The sequence below is a fragment of the Bufo bufo genome, chromosome 1, assembly GCF_905171765.1.
Source record: "Bufo bufo chromosome 1, aBufBuf1.1, whole genome shotgun sequence".
NCBI lineage: Eukaryota > Metazoa > Chordata > Amphibia > Anura > Bufonidae > Bufo > Bufo bufo.
This window is the reverse complement of record NC_053389.1, coordinates 597,030,164-597,036,244: the sequence shown is the minus strand read 5'-3', so window position 1 is coordinate 597,036,244 and position 6,081 is coordinate 597,030,164.

Below are 6,081 nucleotides of genomic sequence, written 5' to 3'. Positions count from 1 at the left end.
ATAATTGTCCCAATCGTTGCTAAAGTTCAGATCTTCTTTAAATGAGTTACCGAACCGTGTTCTTAAGCCACGGTAGAAGACACCGTTGACACCATTACCATCACCATACAGATACATTAGAGGCAATTACACTACTCTGGCATTCCTACTCTGGGACGTGAGTTATGACACCTTTGAAGGGCCATGTGATTGTACCATGCACACACTGCAATTGGCATCACGACAAATACAGAACATTAAACAACCCGTTCCTGGCCACTGCATAAGTGGCGTCACGAACAGGATTCGGATCGAATTGTGTGCCTCAACAGGATTGGATTGTGTGCCCATCCCTGCTACTAGGCCTACAAATTGTGCCAAAACCCTAAAAATTCACTTTGTTGCTTAATTGCGGTGACAGAAAGCGCTACACTGTGCGCACCGGCACTCCAGGGGTTAATTCGCCATATTCGTGTAATGACGCCGCTTCTTCATGCTCTTCAGAAGCTGGAAAACTCAAGAACGCCCTCAAGAGCGCAAAAATTATGTCTACGCACCCCTAGAAGGGGGAACTCTCAAGCCTGCCCACCAAGAACTTTGCAATGTGAGCCAAGGGAGTGAAGACTCCTACCTCTGCGTTCCACCCTCATTCTCTGTACCAAGTGAGAGAGGAGACTCAAGAAACATGGCACTCCCATCAACCAATTGGAACCAAGGGAGAGTGTAGTTTAGTGTACGAGGCTCACCTACCAGAGATCCGAGTTGCTCAAATCAAGATGGCCGCCGTTCCTGAACCTGCTCCCGTGGATGACGACGTCGCATTGGCAGTACGGACCCCAGAGGCTGTGGATCCCTCCGCGATAGCCGAATGCACAGACAAGACGTCCCCCAAGATGGCAGCCAGCTACAAACCTGCTCCTGCGGAAGCCACCGTCAGCCAATTCGCCTAGGCCCCAGTTATGCCTGCATCACCGACAGCATCTACAGCTCTAGACACGGCCACGACCACCGCCAAGCGCCAGCAGGAGGCACCAGAACCGGCCACCAGGCCGCAACAGCAGGTTGTAGCACCCCCACTCCCTGAGGCCCTGGCCCAGCCAGTAATTTCCCCTGCACCGCGCCCAGTGGGTCCCGCCACTGCTAGCAGGCCCGAACAGGCTACGCTAGGCACGCTTGCTGGTGCGGCGGAGTCGGCTGGAGTTTCCACTCCGCCGCCCAGAAAAGAAACCCCCAAGTCAGGGAGGCTTAACCCGGAGGTCCCGGTCGAGATTACCCCCCACGCCCAGACCTCATAGGAGTACAAAACGGCTATAGAGGAGTGGGTCAAGCAGGTTTTAGATGACCCCCGGCCTGGTGACCTAAAGCTCGTCCGGCGCACAGGGACAGTCCTCTGGTTTGCTGTGGAGAGAGGAGTGGGCTTCCTCCAAGACAATCATTCTGAAGCCGAAATATTTGTGGGGCGCCGCTCCGTTAAGCGCCCCTACTTGCCACAGGCCCGTCACAACCTGTATGTGGGTGACCAAGTCGAATACACCCCAATGCGCTCCATTCAAGGCCCTTTCGCCGCAGGAGTGACCCTATTGGCTAAACCATTGTCCCCTGCCTTAACCCCAGAGACCTGGCAGGAGGACCCAGGCTCTGCAGGGAGGGTTAAATGCCTTCAGGAGACCCCAGATAGCAGGATGAGGTTCAGGGAACAACCCCAGAAATACTGCAATAATATTCTGGGTTTAAAAATTTGCGGAGAATTGGGAGAGCGTCGAATAAGGGATGTGGCCCAGGTCGTGGTGCTCCTGGTGGAGCTCCTGTTGCAGGGAGAGGACGTGGTCGACCTGTGCCAGCTACGCGCACAAGTGAAACACCTTCCTCAGATGAGAATAGGCGACAGAACCTTTAGCGTTATTTGGTAGGGCCTAATGTGGCTCTACGAATGGTGAGGCCAGAACAAGTACAGGCGATATTAGATTGGGTTGCTGACAGTGCCTCCAGCTCCTTCACATTGTCTCCCACCCAGTCTCCTGCTGAGGCCCAAGTCATGCAGCTGTCTCTTCTGCTTTTTGATGACTCTGCTAGCAGGATTGAGTGAACCCGATGCCCAACCACTTATGTTTCAAGATGAGTACATGGGAGGACCACCGCAGCACATCTCGGATGATGACAAAACACAGGTGCCAACTGCTGTGGCTTTCTGCAGTGTGCAGACCAACAAGGAGGGAAAGGTTGAAGACTGGGTGGAAGGTGATGTGGAGGACGATGAGGTCTTCGACCCCACATGGAATCAAAGTCGCACAAAGCCACCAACACAGCAGAAGAGGGAGCAGGGTGCAAAAGTGGAGCGGCTGTCCCCTAGACAGTACGCATGCTACTGCCCAACGCAGCAAGGGACCGAGCACACCAAAGCCAGCTCCAAGGAGTTCCCTGGCGTGGCAGTTCTTCAGACAATGTGCTGACGACAAGACACGAGTGGTTTGCACGCTGTACAATCAGAGCCTGAAGCGAGGCATAAACGTTCTCAACCTGAGCACAACCTGCATGACCAGACATCTAAGTGCAAAGCATGAGCTGCAGTGGATTAGACACCTCAAAAACCAAGAAAGGTCTCTGGCTCCTCCTGCTTCCTCTTCTGCTACAGTCTCAACCTCTTCATCCACCTCTGGAGTGACAGTGGCACCTGCCACCCTGCAAACATAGGGTCTGCCAGCAACACCACCACCTGGGTCACCAAGCATCTCCACAATGTCCCACGGAAGCGTTCAGCTCTCCATCTCCCAAACACTGGAGTGGAAGAGGAAGTACCCCCCCACCCACCTGCGATCCCTGGCCCTGAATGTCAGCATTTCGAAATTACTGGCCTTTGAAATGCTGTCATTCTGTCTGGTGGAGACAGAGAGTTTTAAAAGCCTTATGGCGGTGGCTGTCCCATAGTATGTCGTGCCCAGCCGCCACTACTTTTCCAGCCGAGCCATCTCTTCCCTGCACAACCAAGTGGGGGACAAAATCAGGTATGCACTGTCCAATGCCATCTGTGGCAAGGTCCACCTAACAACTAGGGATACGTGGACCAGTAAGCACAGTCAGGGATGTTATATCTCCCTAACAGCACACTGGGTAAATTCAGTGCCGGCTGGGCCTGAGGCGGATAGCAGTTTGGCGCATGTCCTTCCACCACCGAGGATTGCAGGGTGCTTCAGTTTGCCTCCAGTTGCTTCCTCCTCCTACTCTGCTTCCTCATCCTCTACCGCCTCCTCATCCGGTTAGCGTAAGACCTTCACCACCAACTTCAGCACAGCCAGGGGTAAACGACAGCAGGCAGTTTTAAAACTTATCTGTTTGGGGGGAAAAAAAAACACATCGGGCAGGAACTATGGACGGGCATGGAACAACAGACCGATGAGTGGTTGGTGCTAGTGAACCTCAAGCACGGCCTGGTGGTGTGCGATAATGGGCAAAATCTCGTAGTAGCTCTAGGACTAGCCGGTTTGACGCACATCCCTTGCCTGGCAGATGTGCTGAATTTGGTGGTGCAGAGGTTCCTTAAAAATAACCCTGCTGCTGAAAGTGCGGCTCGTCTGTGCGCGCTTTTGCCGTTCTCACCCTGCTGCTGCTCGCCTGTCAGCGCTGCAACGTAACTTCGGCCTTCCCGCTCACCGCCTAATATGCGACGTGCCCACAAGGTGGAACTCTAAATTGCACATGCTGGCCAGACTGTGCGAGTAGCAGCAGGCGATAGTGGAGTTTCAGCTGCAGCACGCACTGGTGAGTCGCTCTGCGGAACACTACCACTTCACCACCAATGTCCGGGCCTCCATGTGAGACCTGTGTTCCTTGTTGCGCTGTTTCGAGTACTCCACTAACATGGCCAGTGCCGAAAACGCCGTTCTCAGCGTTACTATCCAACTTCTATGCCTCCTTGAAAAAACGCTACTGGCGATGATGGAAGAGGATGTGGCACAGGAGGAGGAGAATGAAGAGTGATCAATTCACAATTCACAGGGTTTCTGGCCAGTCATTTACAAGTGGCTCCGAGGGTGGGTTCCTGCACTCACAAACGCCAGGTACACAATTGTCCAGCCAGGGAACAGTTCTAGAGGATGATGAGGTGGAGGATGAGGAGGAGGAGATAGAGGAGGAGTAACCGTGTTCACAGCAGGGTGGCACCCGAACCAGCTTATGGCCATCACTGGTGCGTGGCTGGGGGGATACAGAGAACACAGACGATACACCTCCCACAGAGGACAGCTTTTCACTGCCTCTGGGCAGCCTGGCACACATGAGCGATTACATGCAGCAGTGTCTCCGCAATGACCACCGATTTGTCCACATTCTAACTTGTGCTTATTACTGGGTGGCCATGCTGCTGGATACCCGTTACAAGGACAACGTACCGTCCTTAATTCCATCACTGGAGAGTGATCGTAAGATGCGTGAGTACAAACGCAGGCTGGTAGACGCGCTGCTAGTGGCATTCCCACCTGACAGCGGGGGCACAGTGGAAGCACAAGGTGATGGCAGAGGAGGAGGAAGAGGTCGCCAGTGCAGCTGGGGCACCACCAGCACCTCAGAAGGCAGGGATAGCATGGCCAAAATTGGGAAAATCTTTCTCAGCACTAGGGTTGAGCGAACCCGAACTGTAAAGTTCGGGTTCGTACCGAACTTTAGGATTTTTGGACCCCGGACCAGAACATTTCAGTAAAAGTTCGGTGTTTGGCGCTTTCTTGGCGCTTTTTGAAAGGCTGCAGAACAGCCAATCAACAAGCAGTTAACAGATCAGACAGTATATTCTAACACACAGGCATTCCCATAGTGATGGGGACGCTTCAAGTTAGAATAGACTGAGAACTGTGGACATAACGGCCCCCTGCTGCCTGGCAGCACCTGATCTCTTACAGGGAACTGTGATCCGCACAATTAACCCCTCAGGTGCCGCACCTGAGGGGTTAATTGTGCGGCTCACAGCCCCCTGCCAGACCCCCTCCCTCCTCAGTATTAAAATCATTAGTGGCCAGTGCGGCCCCCAACCCCCACCCCCCCTATTAAAATCATTGGTGGTTAGTGCGGCCCCCCCCCCCATTAAAATTATTGGTGTCCAGTGCGGCCTCCCCTCCCCCCCACCTCTAATTAAAATCATTGGCCACAGGTTAGCAACCCCCCCAATCATTGGTGGCAGCGGAGCTGCAGTTCCGATCGGAGTCCCAGTTTAATCGCTGGGGCTCTGATCGGTTACCATTGCAGCCAAGACGCTACTGCAGTCCTGGCTGCCATGGTTACTTAGCACTTTTAGCAGCATTATACTTACATGCGCTGTCTGTGGCCGGCCGGCGCTCCTTCTTCTGGTAAGTGAAAGGTCTGTGCGGCGCATTGCTTATAGCACAGACCTTTCACTTACCAGTAGGAGGAGCGCCCGGTTACTGACAGTGGATCCAGTTCCTTCACATTGTCTCCCACCCAGTCTCCTGCTGAAAGACCGAAGTTGGCACCTGCAGCCGATGCCCATCAGTCTTTCATCTCACCCCCTTGCAAATCAGCCAAGCAGTCTGAGCCCCAAGTCATGCAGCAGTCTCTTCTGCTTTTTAATGACTGTTAGCAGGGTTTCCCAGGGCTATCCACCTAGCCCTGCCTCAGAAGTGGAAGAGATTGAGTGCACCGATGCCCAACAACTTATCTTTCAAGATGAGTACATGGGAGGACCATCGCAGCACGTCTCGGATGATGACGAAACACAGGTGCCAACTGCTGTGGCTTTCGAAAGTGTGCAGACCGACAAGGAAGGCAGGGGTGAAGACTGGGTGGTAGATGATGTGGAGGACGATGAGGTCATCGACCCCACATGGAATCAAGGTCATGCGAGTGACCTATGTAGTTTGGAGGAAGAGGCGGTGGTCGCACAGAGCCACCAGCACAGCAAAAGAGGGAGCAGGGTGCAAAAGCTGAGCGGCCGTCCTCTAGACAGTACGCCTGCTACTGTCCACCGCAGCAAGGGACCGAGCACACCAAAGCCAGCTCCAAGGAGTTCCCTGGCGTGGCAGTTCTTCAGACAATGTGCTGACGACATGACATGAGTGGTTTGCACGCTGTGCAATCAGAGCTTGAAGCGAGGCATAA